We start from the raw sequence: 18,849 nt of genomic DNA, 5'->3' as shown, positions 1-18,849 counted from the left end.
GCGGAGGCGGAGCTTCGATGATTGGGGTAGGGGGAGAGGAGCTACAGGGCTTCCACCAATCAGGGCTCTGCTTTGTTTTCACGTACCGACCAATGAGGGAGCGCTGCTGGCGAGCCTGTCTTCAAATCGGAGACGTGCACCCCTATCGCAGCCAGTCAGCAGGCGCCTCTTACACAGCGTCCCCCGCGTTCTCGTCCCGCGGGCGGAGCGGCCCCGCCCCTCCCCTCCCCTCCGGCCTCGGCCCCGCCCCGCCGCGGGGCTGCGGGCTGGAGCGGGGGCCGGGCTCCCGGACTCGTGCGTCTTGCGCCCGCCGCGGCGGTGCCGAGTCCGCAGGTTGCTGATTGTCCTTCGCGGCGGCCGCGGTCGCAGCCTCCTTGCCTCGGCCGGGGCTGCCTGCGCCGGGCCGAGCGCGCCTCCCGTGGCCACGGCCGCCCGGAGCAGGTAAGGGGCGCCGGGGCTGCAGCGCCCGTCCGAGCCCGGGCGCGGGGCGGGCTCCCTGGCTCTCCCGCAGCCGCGGCCGGCAGGTCCGCGTCTACCGGAGCCTCCCGCCCGCCTCGGGGCGCCTCCGCCGGGAGCGCGCGGCCGCTGCACCTGGCGGGGCGGGGGGACGGGGAGCCCTGCAGGTGGAGGGGAGACGCGGAGTTGAGTCAGTCCGGCTCGCGGCGCAGGGGCCCTGCTGATAAGGAGCGATAAGCCAAGTGGCTTTTTTTTTTAAGTGGGAAAGGTGTCTGTACTTAGGTGGTGTGAGTTACAGCCTTCATGGACACGGGCGCTTTGCAGTGCATTTAGATAGGAACATGATTTACTTATTATTTTAAAATTCGAAACAGCCTTTAACGTGAACTTATTGGAGGTTTTTTCTTCCGTGACAAGTAGACCCAGCAGTGTGACTCACCTTTGTCTGGGCTGCAGTGCGGGCCGTGCGGTGGGGACGAGGGGAGCAACGTGGATGGCGATGCCGAGCTAGTGTGCAAGAGTCTGGGGGTGGCACCTTGTCTCTGTCTCTCCTCGTGGGTGGGTGTAGACTTGAGATTCGTTTTCTTTTTCTTATTTTTTAAACATTAGCGTTCGAATTAAAAAAAAGCCTTTCTAAACATAGCCTCCGGGCTTCAGGTTTTAGGGATGCACCTGCTACCCACGCAGTAATACTTTGCAGACAAGTCCTAGGCAGTTAACTACAGTGATGTGATTTAACCTGTGATGAAAAACCTTGAATTGCTGTTACCTTTTCTTTGACTTGCGTAACAGCTTTTTCTCATTCACCATTTGTTCACAAGTGAAATGAAGGTCACGAGTTTTAGCGGAAATGGCACAGTGAGGACTCTTGGAGCAGGTCCTCCCTTCCAGGTGCACTGCATTTAGGTCTTTTGATTGAGAAGCTCACTGCACTGCATCAATATTGGTATCCTCTTACTCTCCAGAAGCAGGTAGTGCACCTCAGGCCCATTTTGCAGGTATGTAAACTCAGCCCTAGAGATGAAGGGAATTCTGCCCCAGGTCTGTAGACTTCTGCTGTTATATACCTGTTATGGGTTTAATGCACGGTCCAGTAAGGTTCCCACCGTCAAGCAAGCTTCTGCATACCGATTTGATTCCCATGTACACCAGTCAGAGGTGGAGATGGTTATTTCCAAGTAAAATATTCTTAGGCTTTTTTTTTTTTTTTTTTCCTCTTAGGTTGCTAAGATAGTTTGAATTTCACCAGAAAGGTGATTTTTCACACAGGTAAGAAACCCTAGCGGTGCTATGTGAAAAATCTCTATTTTAAGTTTTGGGAGGTTTTCCACATTAGAAAATCTTATCTTCTTTGTTTGCATCTCTGGCTTAGCATTGGACTTGAGTACTGCTTTCTGAATTGAACTAGTTAATATTCATAACGTAAGTAAAACTGAAGCATAATACATTTTGGTTATGATTTTGTTTCAGGAAGTTTTTACTATAAATTTAGAAGTGTCGAACATGTAAAAATCATCTCTTCCTTGATGAGAGTAACTCAGGGGATTTTGGGGGTTAATGGCAAGTGGGGTTAGATGGGTAGTTGAGAGGGTCCCCTTGAATGATGTCAAGGCTTGGGGAACCCAGGGAGTTGTTAGGTTATGTTAAATTTATTAGTCATCGGGAACATAGAAATGTCTTATTTATTACTGAATGGAGCTGTTAGTCATGAAGCAACATCTTGTTTTCATGGCAGGTGCTCTGCTGGGTGGAACATGTACATTTTGACATAACTTATTTGTCATGTAAGGCATCCCTTACATAGGGCTTGTCCGTTCGGCTCTGATTCTGTTTACTCATTTATTTGTTTTTGCATTAATGTCTTAATTTTTACTCCTCTGGTCAAATTAAAATTTCTAGCACCCAAGCAGAACATTCCTTAAAGAAACCTTTATCGTCTAATTTGTACAGAAAGTGAGGTCTCTTCCGATGAGCACCTCTTGCAGTGTGGGAAGCTGGAAAGAGATTTAGGCCGCTTGTAGGGTGTTTACCTGTATTCTTAGCTATAGGGCCTGTAGCCCCGGTGTAATTTTCAGGGTTTCTACCCTTCAAAAAAGATTTAATTACGACGTTACACAGCTTCCACTAGATGGTGCACTGGGTGCTGTTTACTGGAGATTTCAATCAGGTTTTTTGTTTTTATTAAAAGCATTTCACTGGCAAAGATACAAGTGTGCTGCAGCTGTCATCACTGAAATTCAAACAGAATTGCAATCAGTGATTTCAGTCAGTTTTATTAAATGAGATCATTTGGAAGGACATGGCAGCTTAATTTAAAGTGAGGGAAGTTGTTAGTAATTTTAGAAACAACAGCTAAAAAACTCTGGTTCTTGCTGTGCCCCGGAACCTAGAACAGAGTGTGAATTTATTGGTCCTTATTTATGTACCCTTGAACTGGTTTGTGTTTTGTTGAAATCTTACGTGAACTCTGGTGAGCTGTTTGAGCGTGCTTTTATGCTTTGCCTTCTTAGATTCCTGATTCTTTAAACGAAGAGGTAGGATGAAGTGGCTGTATATAGCAAGATTATTTGATACCTGCTATGAACGAATACGTAAACATCTTTTTTTCCAGGCACGTAAAACAGTTTTTATTCCTTGAAGGCTCACTTCGTAGATCCTTCTGTTCTTATGGGAAAGCATGATTGTCAGCTTCACTTAGGAAAGAGCGGGGAGCTTTCTTTCTCCCTTGGGTGGCGGGAGCTCGCTTGTTACTGGCCTGGTTATTGGTTAAATTGCTTGTCACCGATGGTTACAGAAAGGAGATGAGAAGACACAGCCGCAGCTTTGGTAAAATGCCGTGCCGTTTTAGGGTTAGAAATGGTAGGGTCAGTGCAGAGTAAGGACTAGTTAGGGTGACTGCATTTTGTGAGATGTTTTGTGGAAAACACTGGACTTTTAAAAGGCAGCGCAAGCACGCAGGTGAGAAGGTCTGTAGGCGGTTGGTGTGTGTCTGTATGATCCAGTTCCGCTGAGCTTTGTGTGGGCAGGAGAGCTTTGGTAGTTTGCTCTGGTCCTCAGGGGAGTTGATGGTGGTTTGGGAGGGGAAGATACGTAGGTGCCGCTCCTTCCAGGAAGGAAGCTCCTGGCGGGGCTGCCCGCCCTTGGGGGAGCGTGGCCGGGCGGTGGGCGGTGTACGCGGCTGGCGGATGCACACACCGCCTGAGTGTGGGCTTCCCCGAGTCAGGGAGCACTGAGTCAGTTTTACAGACGTGCCGTGGTCCAGGCTCGGGCTGCTTAAGGCTGCCGGCTTCGAATTTATGTAAAATAAGTAGAATCCTGAACTTGGTAAAATGAACGACTTGTGTTTGCAAGTGAATGGCTTAAGAGAGTTACTTGGCATGTGTTAGGTTCTCGAATTATGGTAGGTGCTTGAACGTACTTACCTCTGATACTCGGTCTTCCATTCCCTTTGGAAAAAGGCGTTATTAGAAATAGGAAACCTTGAATATGCATGGAGCTGGGGTGTTCGTATTGGGCAGTTGATTTGGGGACAAAAGAAGGCACTGGTCTAAATACTTCTCTGAGAAGAGAAGGGTCAGGTAGGGTGCCCTAGAGGGCTGGTCCAGCTAAGGGGCAGGGAAAACTTTAGGACATACTGCTGTAGTCTCTACAGTAAAAGCCTCTGATTAGCTTTACTCGTGATTAAAAACTTGCTCTTTGCAAGACAGTGCCTCTTTATGTGTACTTACAGCAATTTGAATCATGAGAATCAAACATTTCTGAGGGTTGTAAACTTCTTTTTTTGGCGCTTGGAAGTTTGTGGAAATGAGGTTGTAAAAGTTTGGAGTGGAGCTAAGGATGAAAAAGATTGTGGAGCCATGGACCAAGATTTGCCAAGCTTCTGTAGCTGATATTCAAAATATCTTTTTTTCCTCTTCCTAATATGGCTTGGGATTTAAATTGTGAAGATCCTGTTTGGACCTCTGTGCTCCCTTTCATGTTTGGAATGTAGCTCGGTTCCCAGGAAGGCCCATCAGAGTTGACTGTTTTTTAGACAGTCTAATCAGGGTACAGAGCCCAGGGGGGAGGAGGTGCCGTGCTGTGGGTAACGAGGAAATGAATTAATATCATTTAGATCTTTTTAAAATAGGGTCACAATTTCGCATTTTGGAATTTTCAAAATGGTAGTCATTTCACCTTTAACATACATACAGCTGAGTATGAAAACTTGAGGCTGAGGTTCTCAAACTTTATCATTCCTCAGAATCACCGGGAGGGCTTGTTAAAATTCAGGTGGCTGGTTCACTCCCACAGGTTGGTTCCTCCGGTCTGCGGATGGGCCCTGAGAACATGCATTGCTAATAAGTTCCAGGGTGACGGTTGGTGATGCTTCTGGTCCGGGGAAAACCACTGACAGGATTCCAGGGGGGAATATAAATGTGGTGGCTAAGAACCCAGGCTTTGAATCCCTGCTCTGCCTGTTCTTCCTTCTTTGACACCAGGCAACTTTCTTACCTCTGGTTTTTCATTTCTAAAGTGGAAATAATGTAGTAGTATGTTGTTGGGAGTATTACGTGACCTCAAATGTAGTATTATGTTGTTGGGAGTATTACGTGACCTCAAACGTGTGTAAAAACTCGTAGGACGTTGCCTGGAGGGTTGCAAGCATGTAGTCAATGCTGGCTTTTAATCATAAAAGTCAACTAGTGAAAGAAGTAACTAGAGTCCTGAACCTTGTGGAGCTGAGGTATGTTCTTTAAGGACAGAAACTTTTATCTTTATCCTCATTTCCCTGCCGTGTGCTATGGGAAGGACACATGAGTACTCAACTTCTGTTTAATGAATGAAGGGAAAGTTTGTGGATCCTAATAATTTTCCAGAAACCTTTTTAGAGACATAGAACATTTACGTCGCTGGTGTCTTTTTCCCCCTCTAAAAAGCTTGAACTCTTTGGTCAAAATATATTGGACGCTAGCTGTAATCACTGTGGTCCGTACTTTATGGAACAGGAGTCTTAAAGGTGGTTCCTTGGGGTTCAGTTACAAGGCAGCACCTGGATGTTCTTCAGGACATCTGCAGTCTCCCCTGGAGAGTGGTGACTGAACTTGATGCCCTCGATGCAGTTCCTGGAGATCTTTCCGAAGCTTGCTGGATGCCTGGTTCCCTTTCTTCCCACGGATCTCTGAGAGCTTTCTTCTCTCTGGCGATCCCCTGGATAGTAGCCCCTCCCTTCCCATCACTTCCTGTCACAGTCAAGCATTTTATTTCCATTGTAGCAGTTATCACACGCGTAACCGTAGCTTTATCTGTTTCCTCTTTATTGTTTCCTTCACTGGAACGTCAACTCTGAGGGCAGGGACCTAATCTTCCCTACTGTGTCCCCAGCACGGGCGCAGTGCCTGGTGAACAGGGACCTGCCGGTTCAGTGAAGGGGCGTGTGAGATGGGGACCCCTCTCCCAGATCGGGTGTGCAGACCCGAGTTAGTGGTCCTCTCTCACTAGCGGTCCACGCGGAGCCTCTCGTGTTACTTTATTGCGTTTCCCCCTTTTCTCCTCACAGCCCCTCTCTCAGGCATAGATGTCATTTCCTTGAGTCCTGCCCGGTTATTGGCTGGGCTGGCTGTGCTCGGTTACGCTCCCCACATTCTTGCTGGTACTTGATAATTTCTGACCTTATAATTTTTTTCTAACCTGATGCCCCAGATGGAGTGTCTGGGCACATATGTTACTGTTCTTACTTGCGATTCTCTGGTTACTGGTGCAGTTAAGTATCTTATCAGATGCTTATTAAGTGTGTGGGTTTCCCTTTCTGTGAACTGGCACTGACATATTTATCTGTATTTAATTGTTTTGCAGGGGGAGCAATCTGTGGTATTTTAATGGCTAGCTTTTCTTCTGGGTGTTCCATGAAGAGGGTGATTTCATCTTTACATAATGTTCATGTGTCATTTCCTTCCAGTTCGCGCTCTCTGTGTGCTCTTGCCTCACTGTATTTGTCTAGACTTGCGTCGATGCGTTGAAGATGAGCAGAGATAGTGGCTGCTTGATCACTTTAATACCCTAAAGGGAATTCATTCCTAGTTTTGCCTTTAATTGGGAGATTTCATTTTTTTAAATTGTATTTGATTTCATTTTTTTTAAAATTTGTTGTGACTTCACTGTCGTTCGAAAAGCTGGAGAAGTAAAAGCAGAGAACTCTCTTCCTGATCTTTGTAAGGAAACTGACCTAGATGGTATTTAGCTCTTAACCCTGAAAAGTTACAGTTGTCTGTACTGAGGTTGTTAAATTAAATATTTGAATTATTCTCATCAGGCTTTTCCAAAGTAAGTTGTGTACGATGACTCTGGTTAGCTGAAAGCCACTGTGGGTTTGGAAGAACAAAGCAGAAGTCGTTATGCATCTTATACCGTGAATTTTAAAAACTTTATTCAAGTGTAAGATATACCTCGAAAAATGTGTACACCATATACCTAGAAATATATAATGCATCTGTCCTAAGTGTGCGGCTCCCTGAATTTTCACAGAGCAAACACACTTGTGTTAGCAGCATTCAGGTGAAGAAACAGAACATTGCAGGACCCCAGGGGCCATCCGCCTCCGCATTTTCCTGATCCTGACTTGTAACTGAGGAGTAGTTTGGGTTCCCTGTCACCCGGCTCGTGCTGGGCTCCCATCTTTGTTCGAAGGAGAAATCAAAGTCATGTCTGAGAGCTTTGAAGAAGCATGACCTAGACTCCAGTTCTCGCAGCTGTTGTTTTCTAACCTTTGGTCACAGTACCGCTTCACACTCTTAAAAATTATTAAGGATGTTTCGTCTGTGTGGGTTGTACCTATTAATATTTACTGGGTTAGAACTTCAAGCAGGAAAGTTTATTTATAAATTCATTAAAAAATAATAACCCCATTATATGTTAACATAAATAACTTCTTTATGAAAAATAACTTTATTAAAATAATTGAGAAGTGTGACATCGTTTTACATTTTTGCAGCTCTTTTTAATGTCTGGCTTAGTAATCTGTTTCTGTATTCAGTGTGTTGTGATTTATTGTTTGGCTGAAATATATGAAGATAATCCCACCTTATACAGACCTGCCGTTGGAAAAGAGAGGAGTATTTTCATATTCTTTTTAGGTAGTCATTCTTTGATCCTACAGTAAAACTCTGTTAAGTGGTAGTCTTAAAGTTGAGTTGCAGAGTAGAAGCTGAACCCCAATCAATAAAGCTTTCTCACTCTGTTACATTTAAATCTATCGGTCTTTCTTGTACTTTGAATCTTTTTACCCATACGTGATTGAGGAAATGTTCATTCATGGAATTATATAAATCTGCCAAATATGGGCATGTGTTATGATACTATTTGAAAAAAAACAACAACAACCATTTGTAGGATCAGCAGTGAGCCCATCAGAAGAATCTGTGAGTACCGAGAAAGCTTTCTTGAAAGTTCCTGGCGGCAGGTATAATTTTTCCAAAAACAATTTCTGCTTGAAAGCTTGAATTTTATTATTGGCAACAAACACTTCAGGTGTTTTCCTTGACGCGTCTGGCTCACTGGGTTCAGTTTTAGAAGATGTTTACCAGATACGCACTTTGTCTTCCAGTTATTTATATAAGAATACTACTCTGGGGAATAGAAAAAGTTGCTAGTTCGGCTTACACATAGAGCAGCCAGCACAATTTCTCTTCCTCGAGGTGACCGTCATTCTCCAGTGGTCAGCTCAGGTTCTTCTCTGCACTTCCTATTTCGTCACACAGAATATTAAAAAGACATGCACTCAAGGGTCAAGATTTCACCCAGTTGTTAGTTTTCACCGTTTCTTCAAGGATATTCTTAGGTGAAACTGGTGCTTTTTCCCCCCTGAGTTCCTCTTGGTGAGGACCAGTGTTGACCTGCACAGTTGGTGCCCCTGCCCTGCTTTGTGCTAAGGTGCCAGCGGTTTTACATGCCCTGGCTTGAATATCATCAGTGCAAATGCCAGGGTAGTGAAAAGCACAACCTCTCAGTGTTGTTACACAAATAGTTTTTACGTCCTGAAAGGTTCTTGAGAAGTCCCCGGATTTTCTGGACCCTGAGAGCAAAGAGCTGGCACCTAGCATCTCCTCCAGTGCAGCCGAGGGCCAGCCCCTCATTCTGACGTCTCCCTGACGGGGCTGAACCAGACCCAGCTTCTTTGCCTACTTACTCCTAAAGCGATCTTCTTAGAGGCAGGGCCTTGCCACTTCTCGGCTCAGCTCGGCTATACTTTTCCCAGTGAAAGAAAGTTTAGTAACACTAGGAAAGCAAGGACTTCTGAGATCAGCAACTCTAGACGTATATGAAGCTGTGCATTTTGCTGTCTTAACACAGTAAACACATCCACAAACACGCTATTACTTGTTGATTTTTCTCATCTTTTTAGATGGAGATAATCACAAAGAGACCTGGAAGAAATGTCCTGTGCGTGTATCAAAAACTATTTGCTTGGTAACATCATAATTAAGAATTATAACAGGTGGTAACCTGTTGTGATGCTCTCGATTTAATGTGTGGTTTAACCTGTTCTTCTGTTCTTTTATTTCCTGTAAATGCTAATCTGATCTTGATTTGGTTCAGTTTCTATTTTTTTGGCAAAATTGCTTCATAGGTGGTTGAGTGTACTGGTAGCTGGATTCCGGCAGTGTTGGTTGTCTCTCTGTGATGTTCACGGTCATTGATAATCATTGCCTAGATCCACTGTTTTATTAGGGGTTTGCAAAATCGTGATATTTAAATTCTGTCTTTTTAATTTATTAGGATATCTTAATAAAGAGAAAGTATACTATTTGAGATGTAGTTAGTAGAGAAAAGGCAGCTTAAATGTTCGATTAGAAAAAATTAGTTTTCAAGTATGTTCAGGTTGAAGAAATTGGTCTGTCATTTTTCTTTGAAACACCAAGCTAAATTGCACTGGTTTGTAGAAGTAAGTAAATCCAAAGGAAACTATTAACAGAAAAGTCCTTTTGTTGTATTCTTAAAGTAGCTTAACTCATTTGAAATAAAATGTAATAGTAGACACATCTTGGTGCTATTAAAGGAACTGGAATTTTTTTGAGTTAAACCAAGATTTTTCTTGCCTCTAGAATAATGTAGTTATTGCACATAATTATCCTTTTACATATCTTAACATCGTGTTCTGAGAGCAGATTTGAAAGTGTATAAGGCATCCTGCCTTGAAGGTGCTGATGGTGCAATAAAATAGGTGAAAAGTTGACAGTTTATATAAATTTGTCACTGGCATTCTGTGGGTCACAGTATTTCCCCCTTAAAAATTTATAATGCTGAGAAATGGATGATAGAAGATAAAGTTTTCTTTGGAAAAACCAAAGCAGTAGGTGAAACTGATTATCTGAGGAGCAGGTTAAATGGAACTGGAGTATCTGTTGGATTCGGGTGAGGGAAAAAGGAGAGGCAGGTGCCTCCAGTCCTAGCCTGCAGACTTTCACCCAGATTCCTGCGGGTGCCAACTGTGGCTTGGAACAGGTCCTTCTACTTCAGGTCAGGCTGGTTCTTAGCTGCTCTTTCCTCCCCGCATTCCTTCTCATAATTTGAGTGATTGCTGAATGCACTTTACTTGGTACCTAGACGACAAAAGGTTATATAAATATTTGTACGTTTGTGCAACGCCCCCGGGCACTGATTCACGCCCTGATCAGCAGTGGGATGTTCTTCATTCACTAGTCCGTCCTGTACCCTTCCTCTCGTGTGTGTTTCAGATTGGTGTCCTCAGCAAAGTGCTTTATTTCATTACTGGTGCGCGTAGTTTCAGGACTAAGATTGTCACCTTGTTTTCAGTGCAGTGTCTCACACTCTGTAGATGACAACTAAAGTGATTTTGATTTGGCTTCTGGTGTCCTCCGTGTTTCTGATCTCCAGAGGACTCCAGAACTGGGTAATTAAATTTACTCTCTCGCATATGGAGCCTACAATATCTGTCAGGGACAGACTGTGACTGGCAAGGCGGGACTGCTTATCAGAATAGACAGTTTCCTGTCTGAGAATAATTGTGGACTTAGCAAAAGCTTTGGAATGCTTTAGCCGACTGGGACGGGCTTGGAGTTTACAAACAGTCACTGCCGTTTATCGGTCCCTTGCTGAAAGCCAGGCACTGTGCTGAGCCAGCTCTCCTTAGATATTTATGCCTAATTCTTACAGCAGTCCTTTAAGTTATTGTCATTTTTATTTTGCACATGGGAAAAAACCAAGTCATGGAGAAGTTAAATAATTTGCCCTGAGTCATATGACTAGGAAGTGGTAAAAGCTTAGATTCGAACCCACGTCACCTGTTGTTCTAAACACCAGAGACCAGATAGTGTGAGAGTATCGTATGATCTGAACTCATACCGGCGTTTTTCTCTCCTTATACAACATCTTCAGTCTTTCTTTCTCTGGCTTCTCATCTTAATCTGGACAAGCACAAGTCTAACACTTTGCACCAAAGCGCACCCCTCAGTGACAGAAGTTGGCCCGGGAGAAGTCTGAGGGCTCTTCAGAGAGTAGCCCACCACAAGCATAAAATTGTTCTGAAGTTTATGTTGGATCTGATAGGTTAAACGTCACTTGACGTTCCGGGAAGATGTGTCATTTGTACGCCCACCCTTCATCCTCCACAAGAGACCTCAGTTTGAGAGGAAGTCTGTGGGACCTTGCGGAGATGCCCTGGCCAGATGTGGGCCCTGGGCAATTCTCCCTGTTGGCGTGGTGAGGTCGGGAGGGCCGGAGGACCCCGACGCGGTGCGGGGGGACACTGGTGAGGGGGCGAGTGGGGGGGGCAGCCGCGGCAGGGCTGGGCTGGATGCGGATTCGGGTGGAGACTGAGTGAGCCGATGGCCGGGTGGGGCGCTTAGTTCTCCTGCTTCTCAGACGGTGCCATTTCTTCTCTGTTCCTGCTGCTGGCTCTGCTTCTTGCTACTGTCCCTCAGTTGTGGGAGTGGCTTCAGTCCTCGATCTGTCTTCAGACCCCACACCTCCCGCACGCGTGCACACACACACGCACAGCGTGGCTTTGCCCATCGTCTGGGTTCCAGCGAGCTCGGGTCCACTGAGCCCACCGGAGCCTCGTTCGCGGGAGTCCGTTTGCAGTTGCTTTGTGGCATCCCCTGGATGTTCGAATGTCTCAGAGTTAGCGCTGATTTCAGCTGCTCTTCCCTCTGAAACCGACTGTGACATTTTTAGGCCGTCTACAAATGGGCAGGAAGAGAACATTTGCATGTCCACCGTGGGTTCCCCTCAGATCCCTGTTTAATCAGCCAAGGGGGCAGAACTCGCCGGAAGGTTGAGCCGAGGCAGCATGAGCTGGAATTCCTTTCTCTGGCCTGTGGTTCCTAGTGAAGCGTGCGTCTGCCTGCGACAACGTCAGGGCTTACGTCGCATCTCCAGCAGATCTACGGGAACAGTCGAGTACTTCCGTTTACGAGAATGTGCGTAAACACTAGGTTCTACGATTTTTTAAACTAAGCTTAGCTTCTCCAAGGCCAGAAGCCTCCTTGTGAGGCTGCCGGGCTGATGTGCTGGATGGTGACTACACCTCCAGTCTCCTGTGTCCTGGAGAGTCTGTTTCTCCAACTCGCTTCCTAGTTTAGTTGATATTTATTGCCCTGGTCCCTGAAAACCTTAAGGCCATATACGTATATCTTAATGGTTAAGGATGTAGACTGTAAAACAGAAACATTTTTTTGCAGACCACTTGGCTGAGGTGTGACTGACATACAAAAAGCTGAACGTACTCCATGTGTGCAGTTTAATGAGTGTACATTTCGAGATAAGTGTACATCTGAGAAATCATTGGTACACTCTGTGTCATGAACCTGTTCATCACCTCCAAAGGTTTCTTCCCGCTCTCTGTATTATTATTTTGTGGTAAGAGTACTTGACCTAAGATCTGCCCTCTGAGCAGATTAAGAATACCGTGTGGCGCTGTATCTGTAGGTGCTGTGCTGTGCAAATCTGTGGGACTTTCACCTCGTGTAACTGAAACTTTGTACCCTTTGTCTCATGCGTCCCCGCGTCCCCCTGCCCCCAGCCCCTGGAGACCACCGCTCCACTGTTTGCTCTGTGAGTCTGCCTGTTTAGATTGATCACAGAAGCAGTGCCGTGTAGCGTCTCTGCCTGTGACCGGCCTGTTTCACGTAGCACAGTATCCTCCAGGTTCATCCACATCGTCAAATGGCTGGATTCCCTTCTTTAAGGCTGAATAATACTCTAAACATTTTTGGATTCAAATTCCAGCGCTGCTCGTTGCTGGTCTTACGAGCGAAGGCACCTTATCTACTCTAAGCCTCTGTGTTCCTACCTGAAGCCGGCTGGCGGCAGTGCCTGCCTCGGGCTAGGGTGGCGAAAGCCCTTGGTGTCGCGTCTGGCACCAGTCGAAGGTCCACAAGTGGCAGTTGCTGTTCCTTGTTAATTAGCAGTGTGGCTGGAGACACTACGGGGCCGCTGTCCCGTCTCTGCCGTCCGTCAGCGCGCAGATGCCGTCATGTCTTCCTTCCTGTGTCTCGTGGCACCGTTGCTGCCGCCGCCGCCTCGGAGAACTCGTCCGCCTGGTCCCCCGTGCAGGCGGCTGTGACAGCTCGCCCCGCCCTTCACGGTCTCTCCACGTTCCGTGTTGCGGCGCACGCACGGTCTGCCGTCCATCCTTTGGCTCTCCCACCCTGGGACTTTCAAAGCCTGTCGTATTTAGGCCCACGTGTTATTCTTTCTTACCCGCCCCCTACTCTGGTCACACGTAGGGCCGTGTCCCGGGACGTGCATCGTCCTCTGTGTTGTCCTTGCTGACGTCCTGGATTTGCTGCAAGTGCCCACCGTCAGTCACGGACAGTCGTGACCTTGCTGTGTGCAGGGCTCCCGGGTCGGAGATGCTCAGACCTCGGTCCTCACCCGCCGTCTTGGCTGGGCCCTGGCCTGCCTTTAGAGGTCCAGAGTCTAAGAAGCTTCATTACTCTGTTGCTGTTATTAATCTAGAGTCCAGAGCACTAGAAACCCCACCTGTCTCCTTTATGCCTAAACCCTGTTAAAAGGAATTTCGCCCCCGGAGATGTGAGCTGCAGCATCCCTGTATTGCTTCTTTATGTCTGAGTCTTCCTAAAACTCAAAAGTGTTGAGTGGGTGCACAGTAGTATTTCCTTTTGATGTATTTTTGTTCTCTTAGTTTAAGGGATCTTGGCAGTGGATAAACTGAATCTCTTGTTGGTTAAAAAAAAAAAAAAGTGGGGGGAATGTAAGATGCACGAGTTCACCTGTTCCTTGTTGTCTGGAATCCCTGCTGACCTGGACGCAGCCGTGCCAGCCCCTGTTGTGTTCAGGGCCCAGCGGGGAAGCCGGGGCTCCCTGGCCTTTGTCCATTCAGGTGGCCTGACCCGCACCGCATCCTACGTCATGATAGTCTTACGGGATCCTTTCGCTGCGGGTAGGATTGAATTTCCTTGGCTTTGATGCGGGGGGTGGGGGGGGGCATTTTAAGATTAAGAGACCGAGAGGAGGCAGCGTGTCCTTGAGGGCGGGGCTTTGCCCTCTCTTTGCTTCGCTGCTGCCATCTGGGTTGAGGGAGGGCGGAGCGAACGCCTGGCTCTCCTCCGGAACGCGCTGTGCGTCTCATAGTGAGCAAATGAGGACGCTGCTCCAGAGGGGTTTTGCCCCGGTGCTGCCCGGCACCTCGCGGGGCCTTGGAGGAGGGAGGAGGACGGAGGAGGGAGGGGAGGGTGGGGAGGGCGTTTATCCAGAGTTGTCTCCAGCAGCCTCTTCTTCCCTCTGGAATCTTCCTCTCAGCTCCCCTAGGAGACACGGAGGCCAAGTGCTCTTTCCTAGCTGTGGCCGCTGAGGACTCACCCGTGATTAAGGCCCACCAGATAGAGGACTTTCAGGGGACCGAGCCCAGGGTTCAGACCTGCTAATTAGGCCCTTACGTTTCAATAAATACATCCCAAAAAGAAGCTGGTTGCTTGGTGAAGTGAGTTTCACCCAGTGGACCTGGGGTCCTCCAGGCAAGACAGGTCAGACATGCTCTGTGTGGTACTTTCATTAGGTGAGAGGTTGGATCCTTTTTTTCTTTGGAATAATTTGGGTAAAATTTCAGAAATACTGAATGGCGAAGAGACCAGGGTAAATACCATATGACCTTCACCCCAGATTAACAGATGTTAACATTTTGGCATATTTGTTTCAGATTTTTTTTTAAATGAAAGAAAGGAAACAGTGTAGATAAAGTTGAAGCATAATTTGTTGCCCTTTTCTCAGTTCTCTTGCCTTTTCTTCCCCACAAGCAATTGCTAATATGAATTTGTATCCTTCCATCTTTTTCTAAATGTGCTTTTACATATTAATGTTTCTGTCCTTTTAAGGGCATATCGGGTGTTAAAATGATCAGCAGAAAAGATACACTGCATGTTTTGTTCTGTTACTTGTTTTTAAAAAATTGTCTGTTGTGCGAGTAGCTAGCCGTGGAGACACGGAGATCAGATGACATTTTCCATTCTAATTTTTTGTATTGTCTGCAGATGTCTTCTGTTTGTACCTAAAATTGCTAATGGAAATCCGTCATTGGTTCCCTGCTGTTTAATAGAAATCCTTATTTGTTTGTAATGCCTTAAATTGATTAGAATTTTTAAAAATTGCTACCATTAGTAAGTTGAAAGCCTAATTTGTGGCTAAAATTTCCACATGTACTTCAGCAGATGGTCTCAATATTCTGTGTTTCAAAAAGATGCTGCAAAGATACTGCATTGGGTGTGGAATCGTTAGTAGGGGATGAGTGGGTGGCTGGGAGTTTTTGTCTTGAGCTGACACATGTAGAACCGCTGTTGCTAGGGCCGCTTAGGGAAGGTGGGATTGTGTGGGGAAGTGTGTTATTAAATGTTTCTTCCGTTTTTTTGGCTAACAGTTGTTAGTTTTTTAAATATTAGAACATGTCTCCTTTGGTTTAAGAAGTATACCTAAATATAACATTAGTACTTATAATATGAATCTCGCCTGTTCTTCTCAGCAAGCTCCGATGTCACTGTCCCCACTGTCTGGTGGACGTTGCACGTGAATCGCTCATCTTGACCTCAGGCAAAGCCTAAAGTGGAAAAACAGGTCCACTTTTAAACATACCCAGTTCCTATTCATGGCATCACTATCCTTTTCCTATCTAAGATTAGGAACCGTAGAGTCATCTTTGAATTCCAGCGTCTCTTTATTTTTCAGTTTTAGATCTGCTTTCCCCTCACCCCCCCCCCGACATTCTGCTGCACGGATCTCCTGTGTTCTGATGGCATTGCCGTCCTTCTGGTTCAAGTCTGCTCACCTCTGACTTAGCTCACTGCGGCTGCTGCTTTGCTGAGCATGCAGCCTTCGGTGTCCCCTGTACCCAGTTATCAGATTTAAAAACACTGCCCACGTTACACTGTTTTCAAAGAGGACTTCTCCCTCATGGACCCTTAAGGGCTCTGAAGTTGCTATAATCAAGCCCCAGTTCTGTCACTTACCAACTATATGACCTTGAATATGTTGTCAGTATTCTGAGACTCAGTTTCCTCATGTGTAAACTGAGGCAGGAACAAGTGTTTAGGGTAGAGGGCTGTCAAGGGCTTGAAGTCAGAGAACACACTTGGAAGTACAATAGCTGGCACGGTCCAATGTTCGGGCACTTATTCCTAATCAGATCAAGTTTTTAATCCCTTTACCCAGATTTCATTGTTTTTCGTATTGTGCTACTCTCTAAGTATTCAGCTTTAACCTTCTAAAACTATAAGCTGGTTGTGTGATCATCTCGTTGAACTTTAACCCCTTTCCTAACAATCAGACCTTTGCATGCTTGTAAACCTGGGATCCTGTAAATACATACACCCGCAGGATTGGGTGCCTCAGAGTTTTCCACCTGTAATGTCTTTCTTTTTGTTTGTATTCTGTCCATCCTTTAATAATCGAACTCAAAGACCCTCTTTTGTTTTTATTTTCCCCTGTTTTTTTCAACACTAACTTACAGCAATGGATTATTTTGTTTATCTGTATACAACACCTTCTTGTTAGCTGAGTACCTTTATGTAGAAGCTATTTCCCTGTCTCAGTTGTAAGTCCCCTCTGGGCTGGGCCCCTATTTTGAACTACTCTTGGAGCCTAACCATTGCTGAGTACTTAATAACGTCTTGATGACGCTTGCTACTAGATAACATTCATGCGCGGGGTAAAAATCGTGGCACTCTTTTTGGCCAGGACCGCTTCACACGTGAGTGAGTGTTGATATGTGTGGGTGCTGCAGGAGTAGGGTGGCGTGTACGATGGACAGGGTTTCTGCTCTTGTTCGAAGGGAAGGCTGCCGTCAGACACGAGCTGGGAGGAAAGTGAGCTTCGCAGGGCACAGGAGGTACAGGTCGTAGCTGGAGCAGAGGAAGCGGAACTAGTCCAGGGCTCACCCTGTGGAAGTGGTGGCTGAACAGAGGCTGAGCGCGGCCGCCTGCGGGACCTGGAACAGGGTTTCGGGCAGAGGGGACAGCGTACGTGGGAAAGGGGAGCTGAGGCAGAGCTTGGCGCGGTGTAGGCTAGAAGTGCTTAAGACTGGAGTTGTTTTGTTTTTTTCTAAATCTTTTTTTATGGAAGTCTAGTTGATTTACAGTGTTGTGTTACTTTCTGCTGTAGAGCAAAGTGACCCGGTTACACACACACACACATATATATATATATATTCACACACATTCTTTTTCATATTGTTTTCCAGTACCGTTTATCACAGGATACTAGTACAGTTCCCTGTGCTCTACCGTAGGACCCTGCTGTTTATCCGAGGCTGGAGCTCTGAACGTGAAGGGGCGCGCGGTCCCAGGCGAGCTGGTGACGTAGGGACGAGGGGCGACGTTGTCCACGGTCTTCTCAAGCCACATTCTGGATTTTTAGATTAGATTCTAAGAGCCAGTTTTCAGGTAGGGAGGGAGCTGATGAGTTTTTAGGACAGATGTGTGTGGGTGTGTACGTGCGCGCGCACATACCTTTTAACGATCGCCCCTTAGTCGCCCGGAGCCAGTGCGTTGCGCGGGGGCAGCTGCAGGTCCACAGTGAGGCCGGTTGCAGCGGCGCAGGGCGGGAAGTGGGCTGAGCCCAGAGACATCAGGAAGGTGATGGCACGCGGTGATGGGCTCGACTCGACGTAGGAGGGCAGGGAGCCACTCTGAGGGTCTGGCGTGGGCATCTGCGTGGATGCCAGGGTGCGGGGGTCAGGGCAGGTTTGGGAAGTAGCGGAAAGACGTTCAGTTTTAAACGTGTTGAGTCGGAGGGGGCCTCTGCGCGTGAAGCCGGGGCGGCCCTTGGTCACACGCTGGATCCTGGGCGGGGGGAGGCCGGGGGAAGGACTAGAGATTCTGCTTACAGGTGACAGTTGCAGCCAAACTCGTTACTCTTTAGTGGCAGCGTTTTCAGGTTCAACGACACCTTTTAGGTATGGAACTTAACGATTTTGGCTGACTGTTTCGCAGAGATTTGTTGAGTACCTGTCATTTAAAAGGTACGGCGTTAAGCTCTGGGCAGATGCAGAGAAGAAGAATATCTAGTTTTCCTCTTGGGACTTTAACGTCTAAAGATAAACTACCTAAAAATTGAGCAAAGCACAATGGAACATGATTACAAAGGCAAATAGCGAGGGTAGCTGTGTTTGCGATTATTTAGGTGTAGGATTTGAAGGCGTGCAGAAACTGGCAGGGCGTGGTGAGCAAGATGGTTGAGTTTTACAGGAAGGCAGGCCTCTTTCCCTTTTGGTAGCAGGAAGCAGGGACGGGGTTGTCCAGGCAGGCTCTGGGGTAGAGCAGTGGCCCTCGGGTCTGTGTGGCGTGGACCCTGCATGAGCACACTGGGTGCGATGCATGGCTGTGATGGTGCTGTAAACCGGGTTTATTACTGGTTGTAGAGCCGAAGAGTTCTGGTCCGTTGAGAGGCCATTAGAAAATTGGCGTATTTTATGTAACTGTATTACTTTGTTTCCATGGTGTTGATGTTGTGTGGAACGCTTTTGATTGTTGACGAGTATGGGGCAGAGTTTAGGGAGCCTTGGTGACTCTAGATGCAGTGCTTTCTCACCGGAGTTCTGAGATCTGTATCTCTATGGCTTCGGTTATTTGCGTGGGGATGGGAATAAAGATCTGTGAGGTCTAACACATGCAGAGCTTTAAGCTGTGAATGCAAAGAATGCCGTGTTCTGGTGGAGAGGAGCTGCTTTCACTGCGTTTGCATTTTGCCATCACCCTCGATGCCATTTGTCTGTAAGTAGACAGAAAACTTTAGACTCTGCTTTCGTAGGCACTTCACGCTGATCCCTTAAGCGTCAAGGTGGGTGTGGGTGAGTGAACTGGGTGTGAAGGTGGGTGGGTTTTTGTATCTCATTGAGGTTGCTCTTCCTACTGTGCTGGGTAACTGCTTATGGATGTTTCCCGTTCC

At 46.7% G+C, this 18,849-nt stretch overlaps 1 protein-coding gene across 2 annotated transcripts in view; it reads left to right on the top strand.

Moving 5' to 3' along the window:
• Window positions 1–345: 345 nt before the first annotated feature.
• The window catches only part of MPP7 (membrane palmitoylated protein 7), a 255,602-nt gene continuing 237,098 nt past the window's right edge, over window positions 346–18,849 (top strand). For both annotated transcript variants that reach the window (XM_029238888.1, XM_029238887.1), the window contains exon 1: window positions 346–441. The gene's annotated coding sequence lies outside the window, so the exon portion shown is untranslated. The remainder of the gene's footprint in view (window positions 442–18,849) is intronic.

Source organism: Monodon monoceros, unplaced genomic scaffold (genome assembly GCF_005190385.1).
Source record: "Monodon monoceros isolate NGI ecotype Baffin Bay Population unplaced genomic scaffold, NGI_Narwhal_1 Super_Scaffold_21, whole genome shotgun sequence".
NCBI lineage: Eukaryota > Metazoa > Chordata > Mammalia > Artiodactyla > Monodontidae > Monodon > Monodon monoceros.
This window is presented reverse-complemented; position numbering and strand designations above follow the sequence as displayed.